At 43.2% G+C, this 18,790-nt stretch overlaps 2 long non-coding RNA genes across 3 annotated transcripts; one reads left to right on the forward strand and one right to left on the reverse strand.

Annotated features, from left to right (window-relative positions):
• Positions 1-6,332: 6,332 nt before the first annotated feature.
• Positions 6,333-13,500, reverse strand: LOC128325848 (uncharacterized). Of its 2 annotated transcripts, none has more exons than XR_008307679.1 (3): positions 13,300-13,500; positions 9,000-9,086; positions 6,333-6,429 (listed from the first exon to the last, which is right to left on the reverse strand). It is a non-coding gene; the product is annotated as an uncharacterized LOC128325848 (long non-coding RNA). The 2 variants fall into 2 exon arrangements; XR_008307680.1 differs by lacking the exon at positions 13,300-13,500 and adding an exon at positions 9,644-9,711.
• Positions 9,371-14,665, forward strand: LOC128325846 (uncharacterized). The gene is made up of 2 exons (XR_008307677.1): positions 9,371-10,127; positions 14,222-14,665. It is a non-coding gene; the product is annotated as an uncharacterized LOC128325846 (long non-coding RNA).
• The last annotated feature ends 4,125 nt before the right edge of the window (positions 14,666-18,790 follow it).

Below are 18,790 nucleotides of genomic sequence, written 5' to 3' on the forward strand. Positions count from 1 at the left end.
TGCAGCTATGCTTCTCTGTAGAGTCAGAAGGCTAGAGTGCTCTTCTGCTGACAGCATAATATAGATGCATTAAAAATGAATAACATTTTTAGAAAGAAAAAATAAAACAATAATCATGGTCAGGCTGATTTGAGCTAGTTTCAACAGCAAATAGATGGTTTACCCTTTTAGATTTTGAATAAGCCCATTCAGTGTGATTCATACTAGAAGCTGAAATCAGGTCAGCATGAGAAAATGTCAAGATGTTTCAAATGCAGGACTCAATGGAAGTGCTATTCTAAAAGAGGTCAGTGACCTATCTGTGGTATCTGATTCTGAGATGCTTTAGAGGCAGCCCTGAAAGTATATGATAAACTTGTACATTCCACTGACATCAGTGGGTGATAAAGACTCGGCATAGTTTGACGTGTTGTTATGACTTATCTTTATTTTCCTGCTCTGCATGTTTTAAGACAAATAGAGTGGCTTTTAAAAGTACTTATTTAATGTATTAATTAGACATGTCTAACCTTTTTTATTTTTGCAAACAGTATAGTAATTTTACGTTCTCCATTTCCCCACAACTTAAGAAAGTAAACATAGAAATTGATGTGTGCATATATACATACATGTATACACAAACATGCCAGTTTCAAACATTTTATTCCATTCTCTCAGCATTCCATCACACTCCAATGTGACCTCAAAACAGTCCATGGACTGTAATCATTCATCCTCCACCCCTCCTTCCCCAAACTAAATGGGCCTTAAGTTTGTCTGAGATACTATCTAGATCACTTAGTGCATGTCATGCTCCAAGAGGGAGGAGGTGTGTTCCTGGCCCCTTTTGAATCCAAAATCCTGGGATGAGAGCAGCCAAGGTCAGCCTCAGAGTAAGCCAGGGGAGGAAGTTACTTCATCACCGTAGTCCTCCTCTTGGCTTGCTACGTTTAACTAGTTCATTTCCCAAGGAAACTCTGGCTCCCTCACTAAAGAGAAGCCCTCATCATCGGCAGCCTTGGCTTTAAAAGCCCTAGTACAGTGCTTACAGGGCTTAAAGGCTACTCCAAGCCCCACCTAATCCCTGTTCTCACTTCCTGCCTCTCCCAACATGGTGACCCCACCGGAGTTGTTCCCTGCAGCTCTCCCTACCTCCATGTGCTCAATCACACTGGTACCCGACAGACCTGGAACCATCTTACCCTGCACTCCCATCAGGGGGATGACAGAAACCTCAGAGGAGGGAATCCATGCTCCCCATGCACACTGCTGGACTCCACAGGGCAACCATGTAACGCGGCACCCCGTCAGTGCAAAATTTGTAGGTAAGACTGCTTAACCAATTCTCATTGTAAGCCAAGTTAAACCCATTTCAATACATGCATATTACCAGATATATACATGGTGTACTAAACTAATGGTCACATTCACACGTAATGTGAAACTGCCATTAAATTGGGCAGAGGTTGAAATTTGTGGACATCTGAATGCATGCAACTGTGGTTTTGTGGGGGAAGTGACCTGCAGTGTCACTTGCCAAACTCCAGTTTGTACCTTCAGTTTGTAGTGAGTTTCAATGTCCCAACCTCAGATTTTGCGGTGGCAGCATTACGTCTGGACATGGATGCTGCCATAACCACATTTTCATGCAGTTTCTGGAAACATAATCATAGAGAGGGCAGCCCAGACCTGCCTCGGATTGTGCCCGCTTCATGCCTGTGGTGCTTCTCTCTGGCCACCTCTCCAAGCACTTGCCCTGCCCTTGTCTCTGATCTACTAAAGCAGATGCCCAGCAACAGGGACGCACTGTGTCCCATCCCAAGCTTCCAAGCCTGTCAAACAGGAAAGTCACATTGGGGCATGCCCTCTTCGCACTCTGTCCCTTTCCCACCTTCTTGCCAATCAAGAGAGAAAGAGGACAAGATAGCAAGATGGGCACTATGTGCGCTCAGTCCTAAAAAATGAAGCAATCAAGAAGTATGTTCACAAGCACATGTAATGGCAATATAAACAGGGCAACCCCATTAGAGCACTGGGATAGCTACATATTGCAAGGCGGCGATACCCTGGAGCAGCCCCATCTGGGAATGTGTGAATGCCTGAGGTCTATTTTTTTGCACAATGTTGTTGGGGAAGTGGGGTCCAGCCCCTTCCCCAACAACATTGCAGTCCCTAGGCTTATTCATCAGGCAGCAGACCCAACATTGTCTCAAGTGACAGGGGAGATTCCTTCTTTGTGATGACAATGGATGCTGTTCCTGAGCAGACCACTCTCTCATGAGAGTGGAAGGCCATGGGGATAACCCTTCACAATTCTTGAGAAGAAACATCTGTGGGGACAGGGGTGTCGGGCAGAAACACTAATAATGTGTGACGAATGCCCTTCTCCCATGGACCACTCTCTCATGAGAGTGTCAGGCCATGGAGACACACATGAGAGCCAGATGGCAGATGCTGCCCAGCCTGGTTGCTCAACACAAGCAAGCCATGGGGACAGGTATCCTAGCAACACCTCTCCCTGTCTTAGCGACTGCCACAAATAAATAGTCAAAGCCGGCCCTCTGCCAGCCTGTCTGCCCACTGAACATGCCAATCTTTATTTTTGCCTGGAATGGCAAGCCCACTCTACTGGGGTCACAGACAACTGGGACTCCCTCTCCAATGATTCCCTGTGGTGAGAGAGCGGCATAAACTGCAACGCCAGTCTGAACCCAGGAAATTTGAATGAGAGTTAAGTTCTGTCCCCAGTCCCAGTGTTTCTCCAGTTTGCCCAGCCAGCTACGCACGGACACACGGAGCATCAAAATCTCCTGTGGGTTCATTAAAGGCTTCCCTGGAGGGGGGCTGGTGCTACACAAAAGATTTATCATTAACTAGAGAGAACTGGGGGCCATTTTTTGGATAGTTCAACTCATGAGCATGCAGTCTGACAGAGGACCAAAGGCTGATGAACCTAAGGGCCTCCTCAGCAGTTCTCTCATGAGAGTGCTAATCCCCTGGCGGCAAGCTGCCAAGGGGGCAGGAGTGTGGTTTGGTCTCCAGGGACTGCTTTGCCGGAGTGAGCAAGAGCCGCTTTGGTCACAGTGGGCCAACCCCTGGATCCTTTGCCCTCCCTCATATACATATCCTCTCCTAATACACCATCATCTTCCCTTCCCTGAGTAACAGAAAAATAGTAACCTTAGCATTCCCCACCCACCCACCAGAAATTGTGCTTGTGCCAGACAGTTTTGTTTCATGGCTCTTACAAGAGTGATAATGAAATCACTGTCAGATGAAGGGCTTGCATGGCATTTAAATGTATTTAAATGCCTTTTCCCTTCCAAGGGTGGGTGGACCATTCTGAAAAGGCATGATCACACTCAGCATGCCCCCTTGAATTTTGTGGCTGCCATCCTGGAGAAGTTCTGACACCTTGCCCACAGTCTGGTGATGGAGCACTACATAGTTTGCTGGGATATGGCATCAGAGGACCAGGAAGAGAGAAGGGCTCCCCTGCCCTGAAAATGGAGGTTGCTGTGGTTGAACAAATGTCTGCGATGCAATTCACAGTCAGAAAAATTAACTGTGGTTTCGGCAATCTCCATTTTCTCATTATGTGTGAATGCGGCCACTGTCTTCATTCTTTTTGTTTTGAAGATATAGGATAACCAAATTATAAAATTCAGTTATATAAGATAGCCACATTATCAAATGGCCTATGCCAGATTCCAAGGAGTGAGTATGTATGAATGAATGTATGTATGTATGTATTAAATTTATAGACCATTTTTCTACATTCATACCCAGTGTTGAATAAATTTGTATAAAATGAGATGTGGTTTGGGCGAGTCTTGCCATAATTGCTGTAGCTCAGGCCCTTAAGAGCCACAGTGATTATTTGGCATTCCGTTAGCTTTTCATTTTTGCTCAGTGAGATTTAGCCACAGTCAATAAATGGTCTTTAAGATCTTCATGACTTTTATACATCCTGGCTGATGAGATCTTTGACAGTGACAAAAGCACTGCAGTTTCCAGGACATGCCAGGCAGCTTCTGTAAACAACACTTCGCCCCAGTTTGACAATGCATTCTGTCACATTGCTTTCTTCTTCCCATGAAATATCAAAGAACTGGTTAGAGAGGATGAGGTTGGAAAAATGTAAATGAAGCAGAGACCGTTCATTTACACTGCTTTTATTTGTACTCATCACTACATGTAAAACTCCTGTCACAACTGCTTTGAGAGTCATGGATTCCATGAATTTACATGGTGCATGACCTCTGACACTTAGGCATTTATCTGGTTATATGAGCAGGCAGCATGATAGCTTTAGAGTCTGCATTTAGTTCTGATGTGTGATTTTGGTGATGTATCTGAAACTGCAGGCAAGATTAAAGCATTTGAACTCACATAATATAACCAGTTAGAGCTCCCACAGCGGAACTCTACTTTGCAGAACTCTTGACAGAAATGTTCAGCCCCAAAGACAGGTCTCTCTACTGCTGCAAGAGCAAACAACTGCAATATTGTATACCAGAGGGCTTAAGCTGTCAATAAGGTCACATCTGGGGGGTTAAACTCTCACTGAGAGCCACTCAGGTTACTTTAATCACATCATTAGAGCTGATGTCCTTGGCTGTGGGTTCCCCCGCTTTACAGAAGCCACTTCAGGTTGGATCCTGAGGTTTTCGCCAGTGGCCAGCTTCATCATTTCCTCCCTTGGAAAGATGCTACATCGTGGAGAAGCATCATTCCCAGAGCATTCTGAGGAAAACAAAATGGTGGCTGGACAAAGCCAGCTGCTTAGAAGGGCCTCTACCCTTCAAAGCTGCTCCTGTTGCCGCTGCCACCAGTGACCACAGAAGCACAGCACACACACAAAAGTACTTAAAAAGAGTAAAAACACCCAATACCACTGACAGCATCAACCTCACTCCACAAAATGCAAGTGTTTTACTCTACCACGCCAAAATTTCTCAGCACACATTACTTCCATCCAAACTGCTAACTTTGTCTCAAACTTAGGACCAAATGGAATCTGAACCAAGATTATTTAAAAAGAATGCTTGGCTCAGCTCTAGAGAGATGGAAACTGATTGCAAAGAAGTGGCTAGGGCACTGGTAAGCAATAGCCCTATTCACACATTAGCCTTATTCTCATGTGATGTTCAACACTCGCAGAATGTGTGTACACAGGTACTGATTACAGTACAGAAATTGTGTACATAGGCACAATTATTCACACATTATGTTGAACGCATGTACAGCAGCACAATTCCTACCTGTACTATGCAATTTCAGGGAAATGTGACCAGGTTAATTTTTTATGAATGGAGGTACAGTCATTCACACAAAAACATGCATGAGTATACAGGCATATGTAGTATGTACACTTGTACAAAATGTCTGAATGGGGCTTCTATTAGTTGTGAATCAGCAAAGCTGAGAAATGTCCCCCCCCCCCCCCGCTTTGTGCTGGGGGATAGCCCTTTGTTTCACCCCAATCCCTGAGCCAGCCGCCAGGGCAGCCCATTGGACACTTCATGTTCCAGGGGTGGAGCTAGAGGGCGCAGTAGCTTTGGCATGCTGGCCCCAAATCAGTTCGCTACTGTCTAGTTTTGAGGAGGGAGCATGCATCAGGGCGTTCTTCCTCAGTGGGTAAGACAGCCTGCGCAGAGATCCGGATGGCAGGGAGGGTGCCGAAGGGGCGAGTGGCACAGTTTTGTGGGCGAGTGTTTTTCATCGGAGGGAGAGTGTTTTTCAGCCATGTGGGGAGTCAAGTGTCTGGGGACGGGGAGTCAAATAGCACTTTCTTGTTGTCCACACTGGGTGGGTGGGGGCTTTCCATCATGTGGTGTGCACAGCTTGGCTAGGCTTGACCGGTGCTTGATTGTTATTGGAGGCTTGGGGTACCCTTCTGCCTCCCTGACCAATTATATTGTGAGACGTCTGGGTCTCGTGTTTTTTGCCTTGGGCCCTCTTGAAGCTTCAGTCACAGTTTAGTGGGGGTGGTGTGTGTTTGGGTGGCCCTATTTCTCATTCCAAGCAGTTCCTAAGGGGTGGCTGGCTGCCTGGGTTCTGTTGAGAGGGCACTGGTGTGGTGTGTTTGGGTAGCTTCCTTTGGGAGCACCATGCGTGCAACGGGGGTTGTTGCTGGGTTCTGGGTAGTTTTGCCCAGCAGATTGGGAGTATTCTTGTGTTGGTCTTATACAGTATATCTACAGTGATTTTGAGGATGCCTTCCAAGAAAGCCACTGGTAAAAGGGGGCGGGTGCCCTATTAAGGCCCAGGCCCCAGCTTTTGTCCTCTGAAGATGAGAATGACATGGGTATGCTGCCTGCATTAATTGCTCAAACGGAGGCATTAGAGTGCCCGCAGCAGCGCCCATTCCTGAGATACCTACTGCTCTGTCTGCTCCACTGCCACCGGCTCCCAATGTGACACCACAGGAAACACCGACACCAGCGCCTGCAGGTGAGACAGAAGGAGACCCACTTAAGGTTGTAGCTGGGCCTTGGACCCTGTATCCATGGTCTATGTCTCCATTTGCAGGTTGGGGTTGCAGACCAATTTGGGACCCCACTGCAATACAAAACTGGCCCAGAGGTACTTTCCCTGGTCAGCTGGGGGTGGGGGTTCCATCTCCCTATGGGTCCCTGGAACAGGTTTGGCAGGGTACTGCTGGTGTGGGTCAAGGGCCAACTGCAATGGTAAATTTACTTACCTCCTTTGGGGGAGTTGGTGGAGATGGCGGGTGGTCTGCAGAGGTTCCCCCTCCCCCCACCGGCCTCCCTTATCGCCACTGGCCATTCGGCCAGCTCTTTGGCCCATTCCGGTCTCCCCCCCCTCCGTTGTGGTAGCCATTTTGGAGGCTGCCACACCTGCACAATTGGCCTCTGTGTAGCCTGGGTCATGCAGAGGCCAATTGCACAGGTGTGTCGGCCTCCAAAATGGCCACCGCACCAGAGGGAGAAGGCCCGAATGGGCCGAAGAGCCGGCCCAATGGCCAGTGGTGGCAATAAGGGACGCCAGTGGGGGGAGGGGCAACCTCTGTGGACCCTCCTTGCCACCTCCAAAAACTCCCCCGAAGGGGGTAAGTACAATATATTTTTTTTAAAAAAAATCCGCAACCCCCCCCAAACAGTCGGGGGTTGTTCAGTTTGGGCTCAGACCGAACAGGGGTTGGTTCAGTTCGACCCTGAACGGTCGAACCAAACACATTCAACATCAAACCTGTGTGCACATCCCTATAAGGCAGCCATGCATATACTGCTACTACCACACACTGAATTCAGCCTGGATTTGTTTTTCACATGGCACAGTTTCCACAAGTCAGTTTTTCATGGCATAATGCTAAACCTGATTGAGAGAGGGATGCTACAAGTGAGAGGGAAATATTCATTAGTCTAGCATGACTAAGTTGTTAATAATTTCAATTAACAGGTTGCTGCTATATTAGATGTGTACTAACTTTGGATAGAGGTATGTTGTTCTATTATATTTCCATTGTATGTTTATAACTATGTTTGGTCTGGTTGTTGGGAAGAAGGAGAAGGACACGGAGAAGGAGAAGGAAGAGAAGAAGTTGTCTAGCATGATATTTGTGTGTCATTGTCAGCATATTGGACTGTGCTACCAGTATTGATTTGGTAGTTTCCTGCCTGCCATTTGGACTAGCAGTGACCAAGGATATCATAGAAATATAATCACAGCCCCCTATGTCTGATTTCTCTTTTATAAAACCCAAACAGAAAAACTTTCAATCTTGAAAGAGCCTTGAAGAAGATCCAAATGTGACTACCATACTTTTCTTCCTGGGTTGAACTGATTTGCATTACCATGCACATGAGCAGAAAGATGGACAAATGGAATGGAATGTTTGATTAACATTGCAGAGCACAAAGTCTATATACAGGTAACGTTATTGCTCATTTACTTGCAGGTCATTTTTGAAGGATAGAAAGGCACTCTAATGAGAAAGACATGAAATAGGATGGTTATCTTATTGAATAGATAATATTTATTACATGGCTCTGTTCCTTCTTTATTTAACAGCAAACGTTTCAAGCAGTTTCTAAGGTGAAAGCTAATCATGTCCAGAGGTCCTAGTGGTGACCGACTATTGGCAAAGAAAGAAACCAGCCCCATTTTAAATTGGTAATTGCAGTTTTTATCTGTATGAAGAAGTAGGCTTTTGTTCTTGTCATGAACGATTACTGAGAAGATAGGTTATATATAAAAAATATCTAGTATTTGAGGTTTTTTTAAAAAAGAAGTGGGAAATTTCACCGATTCCCTCAAATTCCTTATTAAGTTTGTCATTTTAATTTAAATTGAAATTGAACTAAATAAATATGAAAATCCAATTTAGATTTTAAAAATGTAATATTTGGTATGTTTTTGTTTTGACACAAGTCAATCCACTAGTATGAAAATTGGAATAGGCTATGGAAGATACAAATTATGCTTCTTAAATGAAAACAATTCTCACAGTTTAGGTCATTTGGGAGACTAGCACCTCAATCCTAAACATACTCACTTAAAAGCAAGTCCCAGTCCAAAGAAAATGTGCTTAGGATTACAACCTAAGCTTCTTCAATCCACCATTACACACTTCCTTTCGACTCATTTCTGAGTTTAGCCAGTTCATGCCTAAAACAAAACCAGCTGAAGCAATAAAATAAAATAAAATAAAATAAGGGGCTCCTTTAAATTTTTAATTAATTCAACAAGGTTTAGGGAAGAGCATGATTTTGTTCACTGCATTTTTTATTTAATTCTTGAAAATCTTTCGTGCAGCTGAGGAAAGAGAATATTTTGAAACACTGGCAACAGGACAACAAAACCATAGCACGTGGCAGCGATTTTAGAGAAAGCTGAATGTATGTTTTTATTTTGTGTTCCCAGCCGAACTGCTTGATTCAGACTGGAAACAATTCTCAGATTACAAACAATTATCTCTACCAACTCTCGTCTCCCCCACCCACTGTCCCTACATATATATCTGGAGAAGCTCCACGAGTTATTTCTTTACTTACAGGGTTTCACTGTAGCAGATGCTGGGAATCCTGTTCTGAGGGCCAGATTAGATGTGATGCACAGCCAATCCAGGTGGTGCTTCATCTCTACCAAGTGGAAAGTAGAAGAGATGATGATGATGATGATGATGATGATAATGATGAACAAAACATGCCATAAACAAGCAGTGTGGACAATTATGCCATGGACAATCACCTGTGCTTTTCTCTATGAAACCCTTTCTTTTAGTTCCTGTTTTGATGAATGGAAAATGAAAAGCAGTTTTGGGTGGGATAGTATGGCCAGAAGAAAAGTTCCGGACCTCCCCCCGCCCCGCCCCGCCCCATGCTGTATTTTAAATATTCCCCCAACCCTCTCCTGCTTTGGAAGGGTTAAGCAGTCTCCTAATCAAACCAAAAGGGTTTGCTTGCCATCAGCACAAACAGTAGCTAATATGCCTGGAAATGGCTACAGAAATGAGTTTTTAGCCTGATTTTGAGACTGTAGTTTAGCTTTAGTTACAGTATAATGAACGCAACAATCATGCTTTAAAACAGAGAGTTTCCTTTGTCATTCTTTCTTAGCTTCTTAATATAGTGTGCTCTTCCAATGATTTGGTTTTCTTAAATTTTGATTTTTAATTAGGCTTTCCATAAAATCAGACCTTCTTGTTGCTTATAGCTTTAGGTACCCTTTTGTCTCCATGACAAGAGCAGACATGATCAATCCAAGCCCCATTTACACTCACATCAGGGAAAGCAGGAAGGAAGTGTTACCCCACCATTGTCATTCACCCCTTATGTCCAATGAACAGGCTTACAGCGCTGTCGGTCTGAAGGGGGTGGTACCTCCAGGTTACAGCTCACAGAATCACCATTCACCATGCTTACAGCATTGCCCCTTCAGACAAATGGTGCTATACGTGTGTGCACCCCACAGGAGGGGGTGAGTGGAGCTTAGAAAGTGGGCCTCCCTACTTTCCCCACCACAAGGGGCTTGGGTTAATCATGTCTGAAGAGGGCTAAGGAGAAGGCCCTTTGTGTGGTCTGAGAGATCTTGGTGGAGCAGCATTGCGGAAGCTAAAGAGATGTGGAACTTATCAGCCTCTTGGAGAGGGGACTACTGGGAGCTCTTCATAAGAGCAGAATGTAAGTATAGTAAGTCTTAAAAAAAGAAAGCAGGTTGGAAAGAATAATAGTGGCAGGAATGTTAACTGCATTACAATAAAAGAGCTAAATGTGTATCTTCTCTGAAATACATCGATCAAAGGAGTGTGACAAGATAGAAATGCTTAAGAAAAGACTGGCTTTACATTTGTTTGACTTCTTGTGATCCAAATGTCTGTTTTTAGAATGTGCCCTTGTTTGTTTTCTACATGTCAAGAACATTAGGTATGACTAGAATTTTCGACAATGACATTACACAATGGATTTTGACCTCTCAAATATTCTGTATTTTGATTGGATTGCCAGTCTACCTTTGCTCGAAAGGTTACAGAGGCTGTCAACCAAGAGTAGGACTGGAATTGCCAACCAATCAAATTATAGAATACTTAAAAGGTCAAAGTAGTACAGCACACTAACATAATTCACAGGCTATATGAAGCATTAACATCCTAATACCTCATTCTCGTAACAAAGGTTGTAATGAGAATGAGAAATGGCAAAACACGAATTCATTCCCATGATGATTCTAGCAAAAAGCTATAAACTTAACCCCTTCTTGGCCCAAAGACTGTATCTTTATATATGGGTGTCTATCAACGTACTCTGATGAACATAAAATTTACTATAATGCTGGCTAGGATTTTATCTTTGCAATGTGCACCAAATTAATTCATAATGGTTTGATGTAATGTAGTCACATTATTTTGCTATGTCATATAACAGCAATTCAATATTTATTTGCTGGACTGTGGTACATACTGTATTTATTTCTATGAACAAGATTTTTTGTTTGTTGTACTCCAGTGAAATGTAACATCTGCTTCTATTTTCCCAGGAATTTCAACTCCAGTATTGTCTAACCATTACGTTCTCCCAAACTGTATGTGGAAACTCCACTCAAATGTGCAGGCAGTGCACTTGTGTAGAGTCACATTTGTTTTTCAGAAATCAGGCTTGCTTTTTAAAAATAGTCTAGTCTCTGCATAATTTTAATAGCTCTACATCATTTCAGTTATTAGAGATGATTTTAAAAGGAGCTTAAATCTTTTTCAGCTGAAAAATTTCCTTTAGTGCATAAGTATTGTTAGCATAAATAAGGATAATGTCAACAAATAATCTTTATTTTTTTAAAAAAGCAGCAATATTTTGCTGTGAATCATTTCATTTCATTACTTTTTTCTTGGTGAAATGCTCATAAAATAAAACCAAGGAGACAAAATAAGGACTGATATAACCTGGAGACATTTGGTTAACTTCTTCCGGAATGAAATATAAAATGTTAACTCATTTCACTGAAATTAGAAAGGGGCAAAACATTCTCTGCATATTCCCTCATTGAGAATCTCTCATATCTAAAAAGCAGAGCCTGAATATAAAAGACAATCCAGAGACATCTTTGAAGGTTCTCTTTCAAAGCATCTCTACTTCCCTGAGCGTCTGGGGATTTCTGTTATTAATTGAAGTTAATTTTCTAGGATATCAGTTTGCCATGCACGTGGGAAAGATTGATAGCCTCTTCAGTTCTCAAGAGTGTTGAAAATGACACTGTTCCATCACCGGGTGCCTTCACTTTTATCATCACAAATCAAATTATAAACATCGGGGCAACCTTGCTGAAATCTGGCTTCGGGAGATTTCCATAAGATTAATTAGGCGGCCAAAGCAAAGATGGTAAAATATAAGGGGGTGAAGGGGGGTGGTGGAGGAGGATATAGTGAAAGGGGGGAGGGAGGCCAAGAAGAACCATTCATTTCTCACAGAATGGGGAAGTCAATTCAACAATGGGTAATTAGCGTGGGCCATGGATTCTCAAAGGCACTGAGGACACTGGACTCTTTCTCTCACTCTGATGTTTAGTGCTGTATTGTGGACCCCTCATTTAATTAGGGCACTTTGATACCCAGAGGAGCTCCAAGCTCCAGGGCATGCTAAACACAGACTGACACCAGCAAGCTTCTGCCTCCTTCCACTCTAATTAGAGACACAATGAGCTGCAAAGACAATGTTTTACTCCAAGATTTCTTCGGCAGATACCTCTGGCAGAAAACAATCGTTTATTTTGTGTCTATATTGGTATTCAGATTAAATTGTTAGCATGCAAAAGATGAGCTGAGGGCACATATCTATTAAAAATGCTTAGCAGGACTCAGGAATGATGGAAGTAATTCCTTTTTCCTTTTCTTTTTTTTTAAATTGTATACTCCCTTTTGGAATATGTATTCTATTGCATGGTTATCTAAGTGGTAAATGACTGGGCTAAGAACAAAGGACAAAAATAATTCAGTTCAACCCCATCTCCTCCTCTCTCCAGCTTTAATAATTTCTGCTTCTTAGGAGACTTCATTTTAATTTGGCTGTTTGCAGAAAGAGAAAAATATGCAATATGCTAAAAGGGGGTCTATAACTTGTCCATATTGTCCTTGTTTTCTTAATAACATCCCATTCCTTAGAGGTAAAACAATGTCCCTTTCCCATTCCAAGACACAAGAAGACTAAATTTCTGCCTGTAGTTTTACAGGTGCACAAACTGAGAGTTGTCCACTGATTTGAAGCGCAACCCCGACACCTTTTAAAGTGAGAAGAGCAGGTCCGTACCTGCTCCCCCACAGCTCACCGCAACTTCCTGCTGTGGTGGCATGCCCCCCAGCACCCCTCACATGGTACTGGTGTGGCAGCATGCACATGGCCTCTGCATATGCATGGCAGCCATTTGCGTGGTCGGTATGGTTGACTGGTGCCATGCAAGGGGTGCTGAGAGGGCCACCACTGGAGCAGGAAGCAGCAGCAAGTGGCAGAGGAGCAGGTACAGGCCCGATCTCCTCACTTTTAAAGATGCCCAGGCTGAGCTCCAAATTAGTGCACAAATCTTGATTCATCCGTATCCCTATTTACAGGGAAGTGGGGAAGTGTGTATGGCCATTCCAAGATACCTGAGCTACCTCAGACCCCTGAGCTACCTCAGACCCCAATTCCTGCCCAATTGCTAAGGAAAGTCTTAGGAATAGTCTAATGCCAATGCTCTGGTTATCTCTAGTTTTCTTAAGAGTTACCACAGTCAGGTGAGCTCCTCACATGACTGCTCAAGGGAGAACCTGTTCACATCCCCTTTGAGTGTGAAAGAAGGGTGTTATCTGCTGGTTGTCTCCATACTTACCTTATCTTTCCTTCCCACTGGAAGCCTGCTGAGCCACATCCTTCCTCATCTTCTTGCGCATCTCTTTTGTGCCCTGGCCCTCTTGATATTACTCCCTTGATGGCAGGACTGCCTTTTGCACCAAACGGAAATGTAATTTCAATTGGGCTGAGAATTTCTGGTTAATACTGCTTTCGTTGCTGAGCTTCTGGGACCAACAAACCTTTTTCTTCAAACTATAATGAACTGGCAAGCTGGTAATACAGGTCATTTGTGCTGAAAAATATGATTAATCTTTTTTTAAAAAGACATATCTTAAAAAAAAAAACACACAAAAAAACACACCACCTCCTCCACAGTCCAAAGTTTCCAGCAGCAAGTTATAATGTACATATTTACATTGCTACTTTTGATGGACAGTTCTGTGCTGATTGGAAGCATATAAATATCCCAAGGGAAGGGAAACTGCATATTGGAAATTAATCTCTGCATACACAATACTTGTATATGCTGCTTCACCATTATTTTGAAGAACAATTGGCCCTAAAAAAAATAAAAATCAGCATTGATTCCCCACCCCCACCTGCCTGTGCTGTTGCTCTATATTCAGACTTAGGGTGTGTGTGTGTGTGTGTGAAATAATTAGAGGGACCCAAACTAACATCCTCTCTCGCATATTTCAATGATGAAAATAGAGATGAAATGCCTGTAAATGTTTAGAGGGTATTTCCAAACAACCTAGGAGACATGGTGAACCATTCTGAGTACAAACGTGCCCCAAATGGAAAACACATAATAAAAGGCACGCAGAGCACATAATTCCAGATTACCAAAGCAGATGAACCAAGCCCATACTTTCCAACATTTCACAGATGAAAATAAGACTTATAACAACCAATAGACTCATAACAACCAAAACTTATACCAAGGTTTTCCTTCCCAGGTCCCATCCATTATTACACATTGCTGAAGACTGAATTTCACCTGGAACATAGGAACATAGGGTGCTGCTTAATACCTAGTCAGCACAACACAAACACAGTAGCATGAAGGATCTGAAATAAGGCCCCCTATGAAGAAGATTGTATAACACTGAAGTTTTGATGTTCCAATGAAGATCTTATGGACATTTATAGGAGAACACGTGAACTCTTAAAAAGCACTTGATAAAGGATCTCCAAACAGCATTATCATCAGAGTGATGTTGTCTTTATATCCAGTTCTGTTAGTACATTTCACATCTATTACAGACTATACAGATCTCCTGTTTGATTCATTGTCATTTTGTGCATTCTATGTTCTGTTAGTATTCTTCCTCACATGATTTATTTATATTATCATGTTCAAATTATTTCAGTAGTTTCAATATAGTTTATATTTACGTTCATTTCTTGTTCCTTGTTTTTATACTGAGGCAGATGATTGATTCATCTAGCTCAGTTTCGTCTACACAGACTGGCAGCGGCTTCTCCAAGGCTGCAGGCAGGAGTCTCTCTCAGACCTATCCTGGAGATGCCAGGGAGGGAACTTGGAATCTTCTGCATAAAAGCATGCAGATGCTCTTCCCAGAGTGGCCCCATATTTTCTAGTGTTCACATGTAATCTTCCATTCAAATGCAAACCTGGGCAGACCCTGCTTAGCAAAGAGGATAACTTGTGCTGCTTGTGTCCACAAGACCAGCTCTCCTCCCATTCAAAATACAAATGTGCTATATGCTGTGTACTACATAATGCTTTGGTGCTGTGTGCATCCATTTACATGCATCCACTCACCCAACTTGGACATTTAATTTCTAGAGACTCTGGTGAGGGAGCTGCATTATGAAGAACAATTCTAGCATCCCACATGAAACAAAACCGAACAAGGGAAGATGCAAAAATAGGGATGGTGATTTACCAGGGACAGATTCCCAGGAAATAGGGGCAGCCGCTGGTAAAAAGACAGCTGAAGTCTATGAACTAACATCAGCAAACTTGGCAAGTAAATGATAATTCACCAGTGGTAGCAAAAACATGTATTAGTACTTGTAACTTTCATGATTCATGAAAGAAACAGAAGATGTACTAATGTAAGATTCATGGGTCCATTTCATCAAGCACAGTCACTGATGCAAAAGAGAAACTTGGGCCAAGTGTACTTTTTTCTGCTGTTTTGCCACACTGCTCAGGTATCTCAGAGGGATGACCTTTGATTAGCAAAACTCTGGTTACTAGGCCATTGGTGGTTTTGACAAATGAATATGTGGAACTTCATATATGCGGAACTTTCTAATTACAGATAGCTAGAGACAGGAAACCTTAAGTGGCGCAGTGGGGAAATGCTTGACTAACAAGCAGAAGGTTGCCGGTTCAAATCCCTGCTGATATGTTTCCCAGACTATGGGAAACACCTATACCGGGCAGCAGCGATATAGGAAAATGCTGAAAGGCATCATCTCATACTGCGTGGGAGTATGAGATGAGAAACTCCTCCTGTATTCTACCAAAGAAAACCACAGGGCTCTGTGGGTGCCAGGAGTTGAAATTGACTTGATGGCACACTTTACTTACTAGAGACAGGAAAATAACTGAAATAGAAAGATGGACAATGGCAGCTGGTGTCTCCATACCACAAGCTTGAAGCAGTAATGCTTAAAGCTCCACCTTAAGTCTACCCATCTAGGTGTTCTGCCCAGATTCTAAGCCTGCCCTTTCATGCTTTTGAGGCATTAGTCTTCTGCAATTAGCTGGAAACAGAATTGAAACTATAGTTCTCCATATACCATATTTTATGGACTATAAGACGCTACAGACTATAAGACGCACCTTAATTTTAATCCAGTTTTTCAGAGTTTTAACATATTAAACTGTTATCAAAACTGTACCGAAAAGTCCTGCTAGCTCCAGGAAAGGACTCTCAGCCTTGCTTCAGTTTGTTCTCCTTTCTTCTTGCCTCAGATAAGTCCTCTTTCAATTGCTCCTACTCCACTCCTTGTTTTCTCTTCAACCTCACTTCTGACCCTATTCAAAAAAACAAAACTCTTTCGTTTTCTAGCTTTCCTTCTCCTCACCAGAATGCACATACCAGAGGAGGGAGCGGCCACCACTTCGGCTTTCCTCCTTCTTTGCACTTTCTTCAGCTGAACATGTTTGCAGAAAGGCAGCTGAACATGCTTGCAGAAAGTAAAACAGGAGGGAGAGCTGATAACAATGGTGTTGCTGGTGGTGATGTAAAACTTGCACGATCGGGGAGGAGGAGGAGTCCACGGCCCAAGCAGTGGAGGGTGAGCTGGAGCGGCAGTCCCCAGGCTGCACGGGGTTAATAGAGGGTCGCCCCCAACCCCCTCCTTTAGCATCGGTACAGGCTTTGCCGGGGGATAGCCCCCCCCCCCCCTGAACCTGTTGGGCAGGCTTACGAGTAAAAGACGCACCTGAATTTTGGTGGATATTTTTCGAGGGAAAAAGTGCATCTTATAGTCCATAAAATACGGTAGCACTTAATGCAGTGCTATATTACGTAAGAACATAAGAACAGCCCTGCTAGATCAGGCCTGAGGCCTATCTAGTCCAGCATCATGTTTAACACAGTGGCCCACCAGATGCCTCTGGGAAGCCCACAGGCAAGAGCTGAGGGAATGCCCTCTTGCCTGCTGCTGCTCTCCTGCAACTGTTATTTAGAAGCATCTTGCTGCTGAGGCTAGAGGTGGCCTATAGCCCTCAGACTAGTAGCCATTGATAGACTTGTCTTCCATGAATTTATCTAAACACTTCTTAAAGCCATGCAGGCTGGTGGCTGTCACCACATCTTGTGCCAGAGAATTTCATAGGTTAATTATAAACTGTGTTAAAAAGTATTTCTTTTTGTCAGTCCTAAATTTCTTGGCAATCAGTTTCATGGGATGACCCCTCATTCTAGTGTTATGCGAGAGGGAGAAAATTTCTCTCTCCACTCTCTCTGCACCATGCACAATTTTATAGATATAGAATTTTATATCATGTTGCCCATCAGTCATCTTATTTTCTAAAGTAAAAAGCCCCAGGTGTTGTAGCCTTACCTCATAAGGAAGGTGCTCTAGGCCCCTGATCATCTTGGTTGCCCTCTTCTGCACCTTCTCCAATATTCCTCCCCCAAATTCCACAATAACTCATTCCCATGGGACTTTTACGCACAGCCAGTTTTACCGCGAGTTTACGGGGAGGCTTTACTGCGAACTTGAAGTTGTCCCCCCAAACTGCCACAAATAGTGGATGTTTTAACCCCGGATATAAATTGGGCTACACTCTAACGTACAGTGAAAAAAAAATTGTGTGAATTACTTCCCGATAACTCACAGGGACTTCAGGGTAAATCTAGCCAATATGTGAACGCACACCCTCCATTCCTGAGGAGATGCAAGTTAAAAGGCTTCAAAAGCCCAGTGTGAAAAGCTTCATGGGGAAAATCATAAGTCTGTTTACCAAGAGGCTAAGTCCCATTTGATTCAATGGGACTTCCTCCCTAGAAAATGTCCTTAGGATTGTGACCTTAAGTCAGCAAAGGCCTCTCTATCTTGTGTGATTTTAAGTGGCTTCTGCTTTTCCTAGCCATTGCATTACTAAACTCATCACTATACTTAGTCATTTCCTGTTTCCTGCCAGCCACAGGCCATTTGATTTTTGTTTCCTCTGTGCAGCCAGAGTAATTGCTCGTTTACTTATTTTATTTTATTCTTTTATGAGCACAATTTATTTATTTATTTTATTGCTCAATTTCTATACCGCCTTTCATAGGGCATTTCAAGATGGTTTACAAAAGTTAAAATACAATAAAGTTCCATACAAATTACATCTAAAACTTTAAAATCAGTGAAACAGTAAAAACCACAAAACAGCAAAAACAAAGAAAGAAAGAAAGAAAAACAACTATTAAAAAGACATACAGAAGCAGGAAAGCTGCGAGACCTAGCAGCTTCTAAGGGGTAAAAGTCTGAATAAATAACAAGGTCTTCAGTTGTTTTTTAAAAACAGGCACAGATGTCAAGGAGTGGACATTGGTTGGGAGAGCATTCCAGAGCTGGCGGGGGAGGGGGGGAGCAACAACAGAGAAGGCCCTTTCCTGGATGCACGACAGTTTTGCCTCTCTCAGCGTCTGCACTTGGAGCAAAGGGCTCTCTGACTATTTTGTTGGGCAGGCAGAAACCCTTGGAGCAGGCAGTCCTTCAGGTATCCAGGGCCCAAACTGTTAAGGGATTTAAAGGTAATAACCATTACCTTGAATTAGATCCGGAAACAAATTGGCAAGCAGTGCAGCTCTTTCAGAATAGGTGGAATATGCTCTGAACAAGCAGTTCCAGAGAGAACCCTGGCAGCTGAGTTCTGCACCAACAGAAGTTTCTAAATATTCTTCAATGGCAGCCCCATGTAGAGCGCATTGCAGGAATCTAACCGTGATGTGACTGGCATGGTAACTGTGGCGAGATCTGCCTTCTTGAAAAAGGGATTCAGCTGGCGCACTAGCCCATCACCGCCTCCAGTCCCCGGTTCAGTATATCCA

The sequence above is a fragment of the Hemicordylus capensis genome, chromosome 5 (genome assembly GCF_027244095.1).
Source record: "Hemicordylus capensis ecotype Gifberg chromosome 5, rHemCap1.1.pri, whole genome shotgun sequence".
Taxonomy (NCBI): domain Eukaryota; kingdom Metazoa; phylum Chordata; class Lepidosauria; order Squamata; family Cordylidae; genus Hemicordylus; species Hemicordylus capensis.